This window comes from Ctenocephalides felis, unplaced genomic scaffold, assembly GCF_003426905.1.
Source record: "Ctenocephalides felis isolate EL2017-DRISC unplaced genomic scaffold, ASM342690v1 CF-g0.4_SCAFFOLD_01170, whole genome shotgun sequence".
Lineage (NCBI taxonomy): Eukaryota > Metazoa > Arthropoda > Insecta > Siphonaptera > Pulicidae > Ctenocephalides > Ctenocephalides felis.
The window spans coordinates 70,695,568-70,715,457 of record NW_020537324.1 but is presented as its reverse complement, the minus strand read 5'-3'; the positions used below and the strand labels follow the sequence as shown (position 1 = coordinate 70,715,457).

General features: G+C 28.0%; 1 protein-coding gene and 1 long non-coding RNA gene across 2 annotated transcripts in view; one reads left to right on the top strand and one right to left on the bottom strand.

The window, feature by feature from the left end:
• Positions 1-19,890, top strand: part of LOC113368039 (histone acetyltransferase KAT6A-like) — a 114,313-nt gene that overhangs the window by 28,953 nt on the left and 65,470 nt on the right. The gene's annotated exons all lie outside the window — the stretch shown is intronic.
• On the bottom strand, positions 65-1,868 carry LOC113368040. Its single transcript, XR_003366331.1, has 3 exons — positions 1,729-1,868; positions 275-429; positions 65-197 (listed from the first exon to the last, which is right to left on the bottom strand). It is a non-coding gene; the product is annotated as an uncharacterized LOC113368040 (long non-coding RNA).

The window sequence follows — 19,890 nt, the reverse complement described above, 5'->3', positions numbered from 1 at the left end:
ATAAGTAGCTTCTTACTGAGCTTAACCATTGTTCACATTTAATTCAGTTTATATCTGCATCTTTTTACCTTATTGCACGAGAATCCATTTTATCACGACATTTCGTTCCTTTCCTCCGACTACTACTTAGTCCCAATACAGGTGTCGATGTTTGACTCCGTTTTGGAGTTTCATGGTGGGAAAGGCAATGGCGGCACCTATATTAAATTAAATAGATATTATATTCTCTAATTCTATTATTTAGATTACTTCAATTATCTGTTCATGAAATTACCTCCAGGGGCATTTCGGTTTTTTCTCGGCAGGCGGATCCAAGCATGCTATGTGGAAGTTCCGTTCGCAAGAGCAACATCCAAGAAGGCACGGAGAGACATCAGTTTCTGAACATGCTGCGCATTGCGAGCAATCTTCACAGAACCACTTGCCACCCTAATAAAAGAATTATAGTTAAACTCTTATTTCCTGGTACTTATTTTGTGAAAATGGTGCCAATTCATTAGTATATACAGTAGAATCCGATTAGTATGACACCGGATATATTGACAACCGCTTATTATGACGTAATCGCACTAGGAAGTTTGGTTTCCATACAAAATTCTTTAAAAAAACAGCTGTCTAGTCGGATATATTGACATCGCTTACATTGACATGTCGCTTATAATGACCCATTTTTGCAAAAAATTATGTCCAATTATAATGACCGGCATGATTTTACATGATGTGGCCAAGTCTACGAAAGCAATTGCTATGTCTTTTATGCACAATAGCACTAGGAATTGTTTTTACCATAAAATTATGTAAAGAAGTCAATCAAAAATTACTGATTACTTACATTAAAAAATCACATTTGTATGTTTATGGATAGGGTAGACCAATTATTAATGGTCCACCACGGATATCTCGTGAACAAACAAAATTAGATTTTTTCAACAAAAATATTTGATAGTACAAGGCAAAAATGTATAAATTCATAACCAGCCATCACTTTTATTCTTATGACTTTGCTATCAGAAGATAAGCAGCACATGAGGGGATAAAAAGACCAGCAGAACCTTTACTTTGGCAAAGGTGTAAGCAATGAAATAGTAAAGTTTAAAAAAAAGCAATTTTACAAGAAATTAATTAAATAAATTGTTATTCCGGCTCGTCTGATGAATATTTCTGACCAATAGCAGATCAATGTAATATACTGTGTTATCTTTGTAACAAATGTACCCACAGAATTAATATTTTTAATAGAAGAAATTGCATTTGTTTTCTCCCTGGTTGTCCCACTTTACCCCGTATGTGAGGTAAAATGGATCAGATACCAAATTTAAAAAAAATAGTAAAAAAAAAATAATATTTATATAATTAGGAATTATGTGAAATTTTTTCTGTACATAGTTCGATAGATGCTTGCTTGATGTGTGTCATGTGTTGCAAGGTTGTTCATTGGGTTTAAACAGTATAATTACTGAAAGTCAAATTGGACCTTAGTGCCCCGCCCTACCCTATGTCAATTTTAATTTATATTAAATTTTAATACGTGTCATTTTTATTTTTAATTAAAATATATGTATAGGCTTTTCTTTTAAATTACTGAAACATGTAACATATTTAAATATTAAAAAGTTTTTCTTCAGTATGCTTTATATGACAACCGGTTAGTATGACGAAATTTCGGCGTCCCTTCGATGTCATACTAAGCGGATTCTACTGTATATTTAAATATTTGTGTCTATCTACCTTTTCGAGAAGACTAGATAGTTCAGATCCTTTCCACGCACAGGACAGATGGACTGAAGCAGAACACCCAGAGCAGCGGCTGAGGGCTTCAGGGACTCCTTTAGGATTCTTCGCCTCTGTGCCGAGACACTGCGAGCAGATCGACGCTGCAACTGTAGGTGTCGCTTGCAAAGCCTACAAAAAATAAAAACAAAATAAATAAAATGCATTTTTCAATACACAAAAATAACCTAATTATAAAGAGCCCAAATTTCAAAAAAATTTAAAAAATGTTATAGACCATTCACAATAAACGAGGAAAAATCCTAAAGCTAAGCAAGATGACATCGATATCATCTACGCTGTTATTACTTTTTTTTTAATAAATACATACGAAAATGACCGAATTAAATTATATATTAATTATATTCTAAGGTATATAATCACCAACTATGTGAAAACAATAATTTGAATCCAAAATACCTTTATTGGTACTAAATTTAAAACAGCATTCTTGCATTACAAAAGGCCAGGTGCACGGTGCTTGTATGAATGATACGAGTATAGTATAATGCAACGCGGCTCAAAAACACCAGATGTCGATAGACGAGTATAAAACGATCTACCAATTTATTTTAAAGATCGACCAATGAAAATAATATTATAAATTATAAAATACGGAATCTTTAAGAACTTCATATATATGCACGATATGCCACAATACAGGAGAACATTAAACTATAAGCTTAAGTAGGGAATGCAATACCGGTATACCGGTAAACCGCCCGATTTTTCGGCGGTATTTTTCCAGTTTTTATTCCAAAAATACCGGTATTTTCGGTATTTTTACATAAGCGCGCTATTTGATACATAATACCCTAAAGTTTAAATTTCTCGGAACAAATTCATCTTTAAATTCCATAATTGTATAAACAGCTACATCTTCAAGTGATTCTATAAGATAAAAAAATATCAAATATTATTTCAACTCGCCATTAAACTGAATATTTATTGCTTTCCAAAGGGCTTCATATCGTGTTACAATAAATAGAATTGAACTGGTAGATAATGATGTTTGTTTCATCTTTTGTAAAAATATAACGGTTTTTTAAGTGATATTTGCGCCAAAATATGTTATATCATACAGATTACCCCTGCGTAATCTTTATTTTTTTCTAACTTTATACATAATAATTATGATAATTACTAACTAAATATTTTTTGCTTCTTATTACAATTATAAAATATTATTTTTCGAAAACGTTTCGAAGTTTGAAATACTATAGAAGCATCACATTGTTTTAAATAACAATACTCAACAATTATAGTAGCTTATTATTTATCTCGACAAAGAATCCGATCTTAAATTAGTGCAGAAAAATTATTTTTTTTAAATATTGGAGATTATGCTTATTTAACACATCGGATACAGTTTATTATAATAATGTAATATGATATTTTATGAGTTTTTGGTCTTTCTTACTCATAAGTTTGTTTTTGGTGAAAAGTACTCAATATACTCAATAGTGATAATGAACTAATATATATTTTGTTAAAATAAACTTATTGTTTTATTTTATTGTTTTTATTGTTTAGTTAAATATAGTTGTAGTTGTATATACATTTTTTTATATTTGTACTAGTAACTTTCAATTTTGTTTACGTTTGTTTAAGATAATAAAAATACCGGTAATTTACCGGTATTCCGGTTTTAAAATGAAAAATTACCGAAATACCGGTATTGAAATTTTCCATCGGTATTGCATTTCCTAAGCTTAAGTATATAACTGTAACCTTTCTTATGGAAACAAAAATTCAATGAAGTATCGCAAAAGTGTATTAACTGCCCTGTGATGCAGTAATATCTCTGCCGGAATAAAAAAATACTAATAAAAAAAATTTAAATTGCATCAAATTTAAATAACAATATGATATGGAACTAATATTTCGGTAGAGACATAGATATCATACAAAGACCGGCTTTTAAAAAAAATAAGTTCCGACTCTATATTTTTTATCGTAAGAACATATTTAATGAAGGGGAAGAGAACAAAAAAAATACACAAAAAGGGTCTTTTAGTGTCTGGAGTAGAGGAAGTAGAACAACTCGTGTGTGAAGATCAAGCATTTCGATTAGCATTCTGCTCAATAAACGCAACTCCCCGGCCTGGCCTCTCTCAGCAAATGAACATACAAAGCAAAAACCCATAATAATAAGCGAGTTAATAAAGGAATAATAAATATTCACAAACTACACACTGCATGTGTCGGTGGTCACCGTAAGAAATTCTTATTTTAATAAACTCTTGTTGATTTTCTTTTCCAACGCCATGCATATATTACTGCCATCGTCGTCGTCTACTTATAAATAGTCTCAAGTCAGGCTTCTGACACGTATTAAATAATTTTACGACCTTTTGCACAGTTATTAAAAATAATTGCAAGCCGGCTGCCTGAATGGTATAAAATGTAATAATTTACGCTTATAATAATGCATATTTATAAACTCAAATCGATTGAAAATGGACATCACGCATTGAAAAATTAAAAACAAATATAATTACAAATTCAATTACATTTTAACAAATTCAACTCATTTATATTTAATTCATGTAAATATTAGTTATGGTAGTGTCAGAGCTCTATCACAGCACGTTATTTTAAGGGGGTATTCTAGTGTAGAAATTCAAAAAAATCGATTTTTTTTATTTCATATTTTCAAAGTTTAACTATCCAAGAATATGGGTACGAGAAGGTTTTTGAAAATTTGAATTATTTTTGGAGATATAGGCATTTTACTGATTCGGTCTCCATACTGGTTTGGCTTCACGCAAAACTTTAAATGCGTTTTTCTCAGAACTTACTTTTTCAGTACTCTTGTCACGATTTCTGGAGTTCTACTCGACCAATTTATTTGAAATTTTCAGATAGTCTTGTTTATAGATCTATCTATAGTCTGAACTAGAATCTAGAAACTAGAATCATCCCGAAATTCCTATTTTTAGTATTTTTAAAAAATTCGAGAAACTCAAAAAAACAGTAAAAAAGAACTTTTTTATTTCAAACAGTCGCCAATCTGTGAAAAAAAATTTTTTTTACTCATCGCTAATTCAGCCGATTGCGACATCATTGTAGATTAATAATCTTTTTATTTTCTGCATTTCCGATGGCTAGGAGGGCTGAAATCATGTCAAGACTGAGGTGCCAATTTTTTGAGACCGACCACTTCATCAGTTGCCAGTTTTTACAATTTTTAACTTTTTTATTTTTTAATTTTTGTTTTGTATTTTAATAATATTAATAAACAAGTGGCAAAAAATGGATAGTAAAAACATTCATTGCTTTCTTTTACGACACTTTAAAAATGACCTAAAATTCCTTAACTAAAACGCAACTAGTGGTGAATGGCATCGTGCCTTAAGACAGATTGCTGGAACTTCCCGTACCGTAATTCAAAATTTTGAAAAATTAGATAAGTGTGTTAAAAGGTAAAGAAATATCGTACATTAAAGTGGGATTCAACCTCACAGCTCCAGCTGATTTTGACCAACATTTCCTAAAATCCCTGAACTTTCGCTTTCGCGGTACCTTCGTGTATTTTTGAGATTTTTCTCGAATATGCCACTAATGGACCCATTCAAAGGCGTGGTCTTGTCTCTATATTCTATCGGCATCGGGGTGAAGGCGGAGTTCCGCCATTAGACATACATTTTCGGGGATGGCACGAGCACGGCACGATTGGCGAATGGACCCATAAACCCAAAGTGGAAAATGATTTATACAACACTTGTTGATATAGGAACCGAAATTTTGTTTTGTTTTTGTTTTTGAGCACGGAGTTATAAAAAGCAGAACTAAAATATACAAAGATAACAAAAATGGCTTAAAAAGTAACAAAGTACCAAATAAACGAAATAACGCTTAAATGACTCTTTTAAATAGCAGATTGTTCTTGTGGGATAGAACTACATACTCCAGACAACCACACAATAATATTTAATATTTGTATGTTTAATTTAATAATAATACACAACGTAATGTTTTCACCAATAACGCGGCTATATCTACAAACTAGTTGGTATTGGTATTTAGCCTTAAGGCAAGTTACATAAACTTCCCGATATGTGTAAATAATCGACTTAATCAATAAGAAATAGATTAATATATGAGTAATTAGAAGTATTCCGAGTGGATTAATTACACACAATTGAAAACGAACGAACGAAGTATTTTCTAAAAGCAAATTTTCACAAATCAATAATTTTTATAATTGAACCAGTTTCCGTAGGACTTTAATGGTTTAGTATGTTCATAAAGACCAAGTACTCTATCGTTATACCAAGAAAATCGTCGAATTTTAATTTTAACAAACGTCAAAAAAACTACTCATTTTCTCAAACTTTGATGATTTTTTAAAATTAAATTACTTGTCGTAAGGCCGCAATATTTCAGTAAGTTCTATAAGATCATGATATATGTTGCCAAAAAAAGTTCCATAAAAATCGGCTTCAATTTTTTTTTCAACAGTTAATTTCAAGAAAACGGCTCGGTAGATTTTCACCTAAAACTGATTAGTATCATTCCCAACTAATATCTTTCGAACGGTTTTTGAATTTTCAAAATCAATTCAGAATTGCGGGCGTGAACGTGGACGAAAATTTTTTCACTTTTCTGCGATTTACAAAGAAACGGCCCGGCCGATCGTCGCACAAAACTCAAAAACCCTAGTCCTCATCGAGATACATCGAATGGCTTTTAAATTTTTGAAATCAGTCCAGCCGTTTTTGAGAAAACGTTGATTTACGGCAAAAAATCTGTTCACATACACACACACATACACTCACATACTTTTTCCAAATTTGGTCTCATTCGATTCAGAATGGCTTGAAATGTCGAGAAAACATAAAATTAGCGAATCGGATTTTTTTATGAAAACATAAACTCCTTCGGGAAGTTAAAAATGATGAGAAATCTTACAAAAGTATTTACGTTAATGCAATGTATAAAAAAATAGACTAAATCATAATATATGAACCTGACTAATATACAAGTAATGATTTATACTAAAAACAGATTTTATATTAATTATGTAAGGGGAAATCTAAAAAAATTACCACCTGGTTAAAAATTAAAAACATTAGTCGTTGCTTATTTTTTGAAAAACATGAATAAATCCATAATATATTTTAGTTTATTTTTTTTATTTAGCAATTCTATTTTTCAACAACCTTCAAAATTTTATGTTAAATTAAATGACTCGCTATATTGACTGATCTAAATTATTTATTAATCCTTCTATATCAAACATTATGAAATACCAGTGTTTATGCGAACTTTGCTATTTCTAGAACATCTGCTCGTAAGCGACTAATTGGATTCCGAAAATAGAACTCCTGGTATACTTGTCGATATGACACGTCTCTACAAACAATTTATTTTAGAATTGTTACATTTAAAATTCATATTAAATAGTATAATATCGAGCTGATGAAATAAAATATTTTTTTAGCAAGTAAAATTACAATGACCATAGTTATGTATGTTTCATATTTTATTGATAATAGTAACACTAAATCTATCGATAATAGCCAAAATTAACCCTTTGGTACTGTATGACCCAAAAACCGCCCAAGTATTAAAGCAAATTATTATTAATTAATGCATTAATAAAAAATTCTACACAAGCTATTTTAATTTATAATTTAATAACTATACACTTCTAAAAAATTAAGAACCAAAATAACAAATTAGAATTTTCATTAAGCAAATGTCGAATATGAGGTGATAAATTTTGAAATACCAGATTCTTCTACCAGGAGTAAGATAGAATTTACTTACATAGGATTTGCACAAGAAAATTATCAATTGTTAATTATTATTAGAATAAAATCTTAAAAGTCTTACAAATGTATTTCAAATTTAAGATGTAATAAACTTGTACCGTTGGTACTTTCAATTTAAGTGATGATCTTTTATATTTTTATATCAATTCCAATTATTTTTATTGTCAGCTCAATGCTTCAAGAAAATTTGTAAAGTAGTGATTTGATTACTGTGGTAGTAATTGTACATATATTAAACCAAAACAACCAGATAAAATTTATCTACATATCTAAAAAACGGGGAGTGATGTGGGTAACATACGTCCATGAGTGAGAAGGTGCGGAATGGTTTGCAAGTAGAAAAAAAATTGATACGTGTATGAGATATAAAATTTGTAAACGATCAGAGATTTTAATCCCTATTTATGCTTTTCTAAAAAGTTTTTTTTTCAAATGACTGTGTCTGATAGTGTATCTATATGTAAAATATACAAATCGCAAACAAATCAACGGTGAATCAGTCAGTCAGTTGTAAGTAAGTACTGTACGTGCGCAGGCGGTCACTGACCTGCGACAACATTATTATTGACGACTGGCAGCCACTCACATCACTAGTAAGTGAGAACTAACTACAAGATTCAATTCGTAATCTAATAAAAGCAGAATGTACATACATATACATATATATATATATATATATATATATATATATATATATATATCTTATATATAAAAATGGAGCTCTCGATCAAATGATTCGATAAAACTCGAAAACGGCTAAACCGATTTGGCCAGGTTTAGTCTTAAAAATTTCGTGCCAATCCAGAGATGGTCGGAAAGGTGAGATATTATTTCACAATCGCGTAGAAACTTTACATTTTTAATTTGAACATTTTTGTACATGCGTAATTTAAATAAAACAATGGACAGTGGCTAATAAGCGAAATATCAAACTTTTTGACAGATGATGTACAATTACTTTTAATAGGATGTTTTACGTGAATATTTACAAGTCGAAAGACCAAAAAAGACTTGGATTGGATTATACCATGTTTTCTATAGAAAGTATATAAAACTTCCAGTTTGATTGTATCGATAAAATATCGGTATAATCTTTGAAAATCCATAATAAAAGAATTTTCTTCCGTTGATAGTTTTTTAGTATTAGTTAAAAATGTAATTATTTTGTAAAATACCTTTAAATTAAAATAAGACATTAAACCTGTTTGCCACCTGGCCGTTCCAAGTTATCCCGCCTATAGAGTAAAAAGGTGTAGATAACGAATTTTTGAAAGACATCAAAAAAATACATTTCTACAATGATGAAGTAGCTGACAATTTTACTGAACGTAGTCAGATAATTGTTCGTTAATTCATCGAATGTTACTTGAAACTTTTCAAAAAGCAGATCAAAGAAGAAATACTTGATTGATTTTTTATCTCTCATCGCAGAAATTTGAAAATTTTGTATAAGCTCAGTAGTATTATTTACAATTATACACAAAATCCATAATCCTAAAAGAATCTGAAAAAACTTGAAACGTAATCGAAAAGTCGAAACACCAAAAAAGACTTGGACGATGTTTTCTATAGAAAGTGTATAAAAACTTCCAGTTTGATTGTATTGACAAAATATAGACAAACTAATGAAATTTATTGTTTTTATAATACCTCATTGTATATAGCATTCAAACAACACATCCTTATGCACTTAAAGTATTAAATTTTTAAATTCTCTAGAAATTGATTAGAATATACCTTACTTAGCAAAACAACGTTTGCCGGGTCAGCTAGTATATATATATATACAATTTGATGTCATCACAGTGAATAAGCTATTTCAAGATCCTTTGCAAAAATACCTTAACCTTTTCTACATTTTTGTGAAACAATATTCTCATTATTTTTCGTATTTACATAAAAGGAAAAAAAATATGATTATTGACAAGTGTGCTGTGTACAAATCTTTATGATTAATATGTAAAATACCAAGTTCAATTCCACTGATGATGACATTAAATTGTATGTCGAAACGTTTGGAATTGAAGATTCATTTATAAATCTTGTTTTTTTATGTATGGCCCTAAAAGAACTTACTCATATATCTCAACATCATAATCAACTACACACATATTATATACATATATATTTACATTATATATATGCTTTAGAAATTATTTATATTTCCAATCATTTTTATGAACCCACCAAACCCAATCATTTTAAAAGCAATACAAATTTGTATTTATTCAGCGAGTTATTCATATTTTGTTTGTTTTCGGGAAAATATTTGATTTATTGATCAAAGAGTACATTTATGTTTACAAAATGTAATTAAGATGAAAAACCCTGAATAAATAAATTTAAGTAATTAAATAAATAAATTAAATTTCCTGTGCCTTCTATAAAAAATCTATCTATCAATAATATTTAAGAAAAAAGAGTACATTTCGGTTTTCAAAATGTAATTAAGAAGATGAGATAAATTGGAAAAATACATATAAGTTATTATATAAATTAATTACCTTCATAGATTAATTAATTATATTTATAGAAGATAAACCCATAATGTTTTTTTTCGAATAAGATGTTATTTAACACGTTAATCGCCATGTCAGTCATATGTGTCTGACGCTAAAAAAAACTACATGAGCCATATCAGACATATTTTTGGCATACGCAATATAGTAGAAGGAGAAAAACTTAATATAGGATTATGTCAGTCATATAGATATGTGACATAAGAAAGTTAGTTTTTCTAGAAATTTTAGCAAAAAAATTCTTTGATACATGAAGTTTCCTGAATACTTTTTTATGTAAATAATTATTAAAGTTACCATGTAAAAAAATTCTGATATCGTGACGATTAACGTGTTAGATATCTATCTATCAATAATATTTGATGTATTGATCAAAAAGTATATTTAATTTAAACAATTGTAATTAGGATGACTATAGGATTTATTGTAACATTGGAGGAACAAATTTAAATAATTATATAGATAAATGAAATTCCCTATGCCTATTTCAACATATGATAAGAACAGAATGTAATTCATATAAGGTGGAAATCTACGATATTTATTATGTTATTAATTAATTAAAAAATTAAGTAGATAAGAACAAGATATTTTACAGTACTTGAACCGTCTACTTTTTGTTTAGATAAGATCAACATGAAGATTAATTATTTCATAATACAAAAAACATGCCGGCTTGGATTACAAAAAGATTCGCCACACTTCGCCGATTTTACGTGATGATATAAATATATATACACAACTAGTTAAGTATATATATAGAACTTAATTTATTTATAAATAAAGCAAATTAAATTATATAAAAAGTGTTGAAATTTTTTTTTCAAAGTAAACTATTATACTTGAATTTGATTATTTAATTTTATTGCCTGCTAATAATATAATCTAAAAAAACGCTTATGAAATTTAATGTTTTTTATTAATAATAATTTATTCATATTCATATTTTCTTATTATAACAATCTTCAAATCACAAATATTTTGAAGCGTATTTTAAAATTTAAATGATATTTCAATCAATTACTACAAGTTATGGTGACCTTTATGTCATTTAAATTTTTAGCTCAACTTCTTGAATCGTTCTATTCAGACTAAAGTAATGTTTTTCTATTATCTGTACAATTTAACATCATATTTCAGCGGCCAAAGGCATAAAAGTTGCGAGTTACGACTCTATATGTGTACATGCAAAAAAAAATACAGGAAGCAACGTCTACAGAGCCATTAATCATAGAGTTCAAATATAGCTGAAGAGCCAGTAAAAAATCGCATATATGAATAAAATATTATAAGATATGAATAATACATAAGAAAATGAATTATATATAAATACTTGGCTATGTGGAAATAACAGAGACGTATAAATTTGTTTGCAAAAAAAATTAAATTGTATTTGTCCAGCAATTTCTGAAAATAATTGTTTAAAAATTCGCTTTGATAGAGTACATGAAAAGAATATATGTATTATCTCATTTCTTTTCTGTCTCAAATAAGGCATTGTCTAATTTTTAAATATTTTTTATGATCATAAAATCTTTGCATTTTTTATATTTAATAGCAATCAGAGCTTAACGAGTCTTATGGGTTATTGTGCTAACATCTTGAATGACTTGACTTTCTTATAGATGGCAACCCAGATGGTTGTCTAATATCTGTGATCAATTTATTGTTACAATATCTAAAATACTGATGAATATTTTATTGATACAGTAATGCCGGAGTAATGACTATCTGGAAATACATTGCTAGATACTTCTCCAAGTCGCTACTGCTTGACATCAAGCTAACCGCGGATATTGAACCTAGAACCTGTTATAAGAATCAGAGCTCTGAATAGCAAGTCACGGGCAGAAGTCAGGAGTGTAAATAAATTAGAGATTAAAATATAATTGACAAAAAAAGGTTAACGTATTTGTTGTTCGGCAATTTAAAAAAATAACGTTTGAGAAAAAATATACACGTCATGGAAAATTGGCAGTGCAATGGCGCGTATTGAAAGTAAAATTTTGAAAAAAAAAAACAAAATATATTCTGAAATGCCAAGTATTTCAGAATATTTTGAGGATGTAAATGTAGAAAATAAGTGGTTGAAAGTGACATCTACTTTAAGGCAAGTTGCATAAACTTCTCGAAATATGGAAATAGTATACTTAAGGGGGTTGTTCTTTTTTTATTTATTTTTTTTCGATTTTGAGATTTTTTGATATTATGAAAGCTAAAAACCTTAGAATTATTTAAAAAAAAAAATCATCTCAATATCTATTTTTTTGACGAAGTTATAGTATGATGGTATATATATGTATGATCCTCTGAAACCGTTTTTATATCGCTCCGCGAGCTATTGTATGCCAGCTGCTTTCTTTTTCATTATAATACGTCATGCACATGACCTTTTTAATGTGTCAGCACCTTTGAACGCCATGGTGTATTAGTACATAAAATCTTAATATTCTATGATTTTGTAATTTTTGTTTAAAAAAAACCGCATTTCTTTATGATCAATACATTTCGAAAAACAAAAACAAATACCTTGCATTTTTTGTAACAAAAAAAAGAACAACCCCCTTAATCAATAAGAATTAAGATTTACTGTTTATTTTGATAAATTCTAGGATTATCCGCCGAACAATATATTTAACCCTTTCCAATCGGATGCAAAAATATCTTGCGAAAAAAGGATCGCGTTGGATAGCACTTACTTGTTGGTTATGACGAAAAATACATAATTCATGTGTTGTGTATTACTTCTTAATAATAATGATAAATATAACAATATTTATTATATAATCATGATATGTAGCATGTTTTTTTTTAAATTCTTGGAACGTAACCGCTCTTTTTGTACTAGTTCTTTGCCCCGTATAACACAGATTCGCATAACGCTAGTTTTTTGGAACGCAACTACCGTGTTATACGGGGATTACCTGTAAATTTTAATTTCACAATTTTAAAATAATTCTGATAATTATTCTAATAAAACAATTATTTATAACAGAACAAGTTCAAATTAATATCAGTTCGTATTTCTGCATTTAATTAAACGACGCATAAAATTATTAATATTTCAACACTCGGTATTTATTCCTGGCTAATATAATTGCTTTGTTGTGCTTCATAAACATTTACAATACATACGTTTCACGATGAGCCATCACATTTCTAGTACATAGTAATGTTCGCATAGAGCTCATATTATTGTAATGTAATTGGCCGTTGTAGTTTACATAAAGCGTTATATAATTCAGAAATCTCTTACTCGGATTACACGATTATAGATACAAAGCTTGTATGCGAAGCTGAACCATGGATTATTTATCAAACGACTTCATCAAAGGCCGATCTTGTTAATAATAGAAACATGGAAAAGTTTTTCCCTAATAGGGAGAAGCTTTTATTTAGGTAAACTTTCATTAAATCGGTGATTCAAATTTTTTGAATATTCGTTCTTTATAAAAACAGAATGTAATTTAATAAAATAAAATATCAATTCGTCATCGACGTAATCGGTCAAATACCCGACCCAAGTGCATATCTTGTTAAAAGGTCAGATTTTATGCGATAAGTAGAGATTGAACAGCTCTCACTGAATAAATCTCTAAGATTTACATCTACCAGTCACACGTTTGTGTTTTATGATCAGTAAATGATTATGTTATTAAATGAACACGACATTAAAACTTATGTCGGCATAAAATAATAATAAAATGAAAATATTGAATGTATGTTGGATTAATTATAGAGAAGACAAGAGCTGACAAGATGTATAATTCTATAAGAGACTATGTATAATTTTTACGATAATTGGAATATAAACAGAAATTTCATCAACAACTTTTAAAAGATTTTTAAAAATATAATTCCAGCAATGAATTAAAATTCAAAAACATTCTTAAAAGATTGCATAAAAAACGAAAGCATATTGAATCAATTATAGAGAAGGCCTAAATTATAGAAATGCCTAAATAATAAAATGTATATAAAAAGTCATTTTAAATAAAAATCTCTGAAAATGTCAACCTGCCATCCTAGAAAGATTTTTAATCTTATATCATTTGGTAATTATCTTATTTTTATTAAATAAAATAATTACCAAAAAAATAAAAAAACGCCAAATTTAAATCTTCGTTATAAGATAACAATTAAAGACAAGAAATACTTTTAGCTCTGAATGAATTTTTAAAATTGAGTAACAGTAACAAGATACAAATCACAGTGCCAAATATATTAACATTAGAGAATCGCATTCATGTCATTATTATTTTTGCAATATTGGAGCATTAGAAAATTACCAAAAGTTTTGTCAAAAATGTCAACTATTTTAAAATCTTTTTGTTAAAGAAATTAAAAAGTAGTGAAAATTTACATATATTAGCAACGCATTAAAGTCTGCACGAATATCAAAATTTGCAGGAAACATTTGAAAACATAAATAACGACAATTGTGCGGTTAATGTACTTGTGCTTATAAGGTCAATAAACTAATAATTAATAAAACTTGAATCTTCAAATTGAATAAAGTTATGTCATAGAAGTGAAAATATTAACTTCGGAAAATATTAAAATATTAAATCAATGCATTAATATCTGTATTATTTTTGCAAAGTTTTGAGCATTAGACAATTTACCAAAAATTTCTTCAAATGTAGTACCGAATTGAACTTTGTTAAAAATGATGTAGTAATAAAAATCTTATAGGAAAGGATAAATATAGTAAATATAGATAGATATATATATAAATAGGATAGATAGTAATAAAAATCTTATAGGAAAGGATAAAAATATAAAATATATACAGTTTTTTGACAACGATAATTACGACAAATCTAGTTTTGGGAACACTTTTTCATCTCATAGAAGTGATGATATTAACTTTGGCATCATCGCATTCTAGCAGGTATAGACGAAGTTAACAAATACAAAAGCAATTGAGTACAACGTAGCAAAATTTTGTCCCAGAAAATACATCTGTACCTATATGAATGGATTTGCTTGAACATGTGCTGTTACTCTAGTATTTATGGTATTACCAGTAAAAGTCAAACAACTCAAAAAAATTTTTTTTTTCTTTTATTACCATAAGAAGCAATCAAACATAATTCAAGAACTACAAAAAAATTTTTTTTTTAAAACTAAATATCTAGTAAAGATTCCAAGCATATTATTTATTATTTATTAAGTACAAAGTATTTTATTTCCATTTATATAACTCGTTTGCAATATTTGCACTTCCTATTACTATAACCGCATTGTGAGAAATCCCATAAAATAATTCTGACATTATAGAGATTCACCATCAATTGCAATCGTTTAAGTTGTGCAAATAAAACAGGATTTTAGAAAGCAACCGGTGTCATATGTCGAAGGAGTCGGTACAAGAAATAAAAGATTTATAAATCACGATTTTATCAAGAAACAGTTTGCACATCGAAATCAAAAATACAGAGAGAGAACTCACAAGAAACAGTTTATACACCAGAAAAATTCCCTGAACTCAGATCACAATCGTGTAATTAAATAAAAAAAATTAAAGAAAAGCTCTCGAAGCTAATTTCTGAAACTTCTCGTATCGTAATAAAATATTCTAGGAATATTAAATGATTTCAAATAGATTATTATAAATATTGTAACTTTCATTATTCGTATTTTGTAAACAAAATATAAGATATAAGAGCTTATAAGTTGAACGATAACGTTTATAAATGTTTATATGAAGTAAATGTACAGAACTTAATCAATCGTATTTAAAATGAAGGACATTGTCTCATATTTCTAAGAACTATGTACACTGACTTGTAAAGTTAAAATTATTTATTTCAAGTATATAAGAGAGCTTTGGAATTTTAGTTAGAAATAAAATTAAAATCGGAATCATTTTCGATATTCAAAGAACAAATTTTGGTAAAAAAAGTTGATAGAAAAAATATTAGTTTTTAGATAAAAATAGGGAGTTCTTACCGTGCACAAAACTTCATTAGCAGGAATTAATCTATGTGATAATATGTGTTACATCAATTAAGAATTGAAATGTAAATATAGATAAACACTAACCAACAACTTTTCTAATAAGTACATTTTAATAATATGAAGATTGAAAATTTATTTAAATTTCAATTCATCCAATTAACTTCATTTAATTATTTACATGTTATAGATAACAACACTGATAAGCTTATCACAACTATTATTTATTTCTTATTTTAAACTATACCAAGAAAACAAAAAATAAAATAGTCAAATATTTAATCTTCATATTTATGGATGCAAATTGAAGGAAACTCAATTAAGGAACGCAAGTTAGTAAACATATCACTTATTTCCACATAAAACTTATAATTCTCCACTAATTCCATCAGTAATTGTATGAAGTGTTCAATCAAGAATCACACAGTAAATTATATATGCAAGATTGAAAATGGTTACAAGTATGAAGCATATATTATTGCCTTGCAAATTACGACTCACAATAACCGATAAGTAGTACAACCGCGATTGGCCCGAATGTTATTGCGACCAATTATTAAGTACAGGTTTAATATTATGTTACGCAGGCGCGTAGTGCGAAAATGCATGCATCAAACTATAAAATGAGGAACTACTTCTTGAAAATTTCACAAAAACTGGATATAAATACAGAGATAAACTTAACAGCCATCCAAATTTTTTGGACAGATCTTTGGTAAGGGAAAAGTACCGTAGAAGTTTAAAAAGAAAATAGCCACTTGATCTAATTGTAAGTCAATATTGATTCTTGATGAGAATTAAATTTTCTTAATTTGAGGATTAAACAAATAAATTTTAGTTTTGTATTAAAATGATTATAATATAATTTTAATTTTTTTATCGAATAGAAAATGAACTGTTGAGTTCACCAACATGCCATTATTTAACACGTTGATTGCCATGTCAGTTATATGTGTCTGACGCTAAAACTTCTACATGAGCCATGTCAGACATATGACTCTGCAGACATACATAATTTGATACAAAAAGAAAGTTTTAATATAGATTCATGTCAGTCATAGATAATGGGTTCCATTAATTACGTGACCAATTTTTTCAGAAATTTTTGAACCCCCCTATACTTGGTAATATTTAAAATTACGCCAACTCCCCCACAAAAATCTCGAGTTTTTTTTTTAGAAAAAAATAAATGTGGATTTTCTTTAAAAAAATTCATGTAAATAGCAAATAAACGTGTTATCTTACTAGACCTCCCCCCGCGTGATTTGTCGTGATTTTTTGTCAACCCCCCCTCTCCCTCTAAATGCCTTATGTGATTAATAGTAGCCCCCATATACGTTTTACAAAATAAAAACAATGTTTTTCTAGGAAGTTCGGATTTTTTTTTGTTTGATACATTAAGTTTTCTTGGCACACAAAAAAACAACTTCTTGGAATTTAAGTAAGAAACCAGTGTGAAATATCTCAACTGAATTGTACACAATAATAATATTAATAAATAATAAATAAATGAGACTAAAAGAAATTTTGATATAAGACCTAAAGAACTATTTATGAAATACCAAAATCATACCCGGATGCCCCCAATCACCGGGTTGGCATTCAAACTTGCAACTTGAATTTAGACATTTTAAGTACTACCAAAAATTTTCCGATGCTTCATAAATAAGGATATAAAAAAAATCCATTACTATTATAGTATGAAGTATCTGATCAATTACTAAATTATAAATGTATTTTCTCAATAAAACGTAAAATATATTACTACGTGACTTAGAACTATAAAAAGTGATCTTTATTTCCTCTACAGCGATTTATTATTATTAATGGGATTCAAATAAAAAAAAAAAAACAATAAAATTTAAAACCTTCTAAACGAAGCATTGTGTTGTCAAGGCCTCAATAGAAAGTGCCAATTGATTTATGACTCAATATTTTAATCACTAATATATAATGATAGTATTTGTGGTGTTATCTAATTAATCTGATTCTTCCGCATATTTACTTTTTGTTATATAGATTAAGTGTTGAAACTTTCTCCGCGTTTGATTTAACGATCCAAATAGAAAAAGTAATAAATCGTATGCTCATGTAAAATTGTTTCAATTTTGTTATTTATTTTTAATATAAACTCATGGCAAATTTTAATTTATAATGATGCATATTTTAATTTAAATGAAACTTAACATAAAATTACACGAGAAGAACAAAAAATATTCTCCACAAATGACAAAAGTTACTTTTTGCTTTCTCATTCCAATTTATTCCCAATTGACAGTTTTGTTGAAGGCAATATCATATGCTTTTCTACATGTCATTGCTGAATCAACGCACACGTATGGAGACAGAGATCCATCAATTATATATATATATATATATATATATATATATATAATATATAAGCACATATGATGTATTTATAACCAGTTGCCGTATATAATTAGCGCAAATCAATTTCTGATCATGCAGGGATATCATGTAATGCGCAATCTCTGTACAGCATCGGAGAGAAATAAATATCAAAAGATTTTCAATCACACAGTTTGTTGGATCCCACAGATTCTCATTTGTAACAAAAAAGCAACTGAATAATAAAAATTTAAAAAAATAATAAAATTGTTTAAGTATTTCTTATCCAAAGAAACCAACAATAAGTGAAGTTAATAAAATATATTTATCGATAATAATTTAATTGAATTACAAAAACTTCTTAATAATAATTATCAACTGCGAATGAAGAATATACTGAGTGTACCCAATAATTAAGTGATCAATTAAGTTCATAGTAATAAAACTCATAAAATTATAATTTTTTTGTATATGAGAAGTAGTATATCTATAATAAGAATTGCAAACAAATTAAAAATTTATAGTTCAATATGAATAAAAATAAGTAATATTATTTATATCTGGAGTAATATTAGCCGAGCAACATATGATATGTTATATATTCATAAACTTTTATGAACTAAAATAAAGTTTATGAATATGTTCAATATATTTTTATAAATGTGTATTTGGTGAACAAATATAAAGAATAATAAAGACATTATACGAAACAATTTTCCGAATCGATTACTGCCCGTTTATCAATTATTCAAGATCAGTTTTGTTTTTTCATTTTGATTGATTAAATTGTTCTGAAACTACCAACGACATATGTACATATGTAGGTATGTAATATTATTATTACTATTGATTTTATTATTTTTTGCTTATTGAATTAACTAACTAACGGTAAATTATAGTATTGTAATGAAGTCATAAATTGCAAACATTATGAAAAAATGTCCATCTACACAACATCCTTATTAAGATCGTAGACATCGATTAAATTCCGATTAATCACTTCACTATTGACCCAATTATAAACAAAAGTATTAATTATAGATAAGTAATGCAGTGCAATGGTAGAAGAATCAAAACTGTAAATATGAATATTTACTTTTTAAATTTTTATGACTTAAGATAATATTTAAACATTATCATACTGATTATTAACCTAAAATACATAAATTTTAAAACACAATTTTATAAATATATATTTATTTAAAGGACATTATAGGTGAATCAAATTTTATTTTTAGATTGGAAAAGATTGATGCTATTAACTTCCCGAATGAGAAGTTTATGTTTTCAAGACAAAATCCGATATGCTAATTTTATGTTTTCTTGATGTTTCGAGCCATTCTGAATCGAATGAGACCAAATTTGGAATAAGTATGTTCGTGTATGTATGTATAAATGTCTGTGAGTCGATTTTTGACCTTTCGTTTACGTTTTCTCATAAACGGCTGAAACGATTTCAAAAATTTAACACTTACGGGACGGCACCGATTTCAAAACAATCTACTGTACCG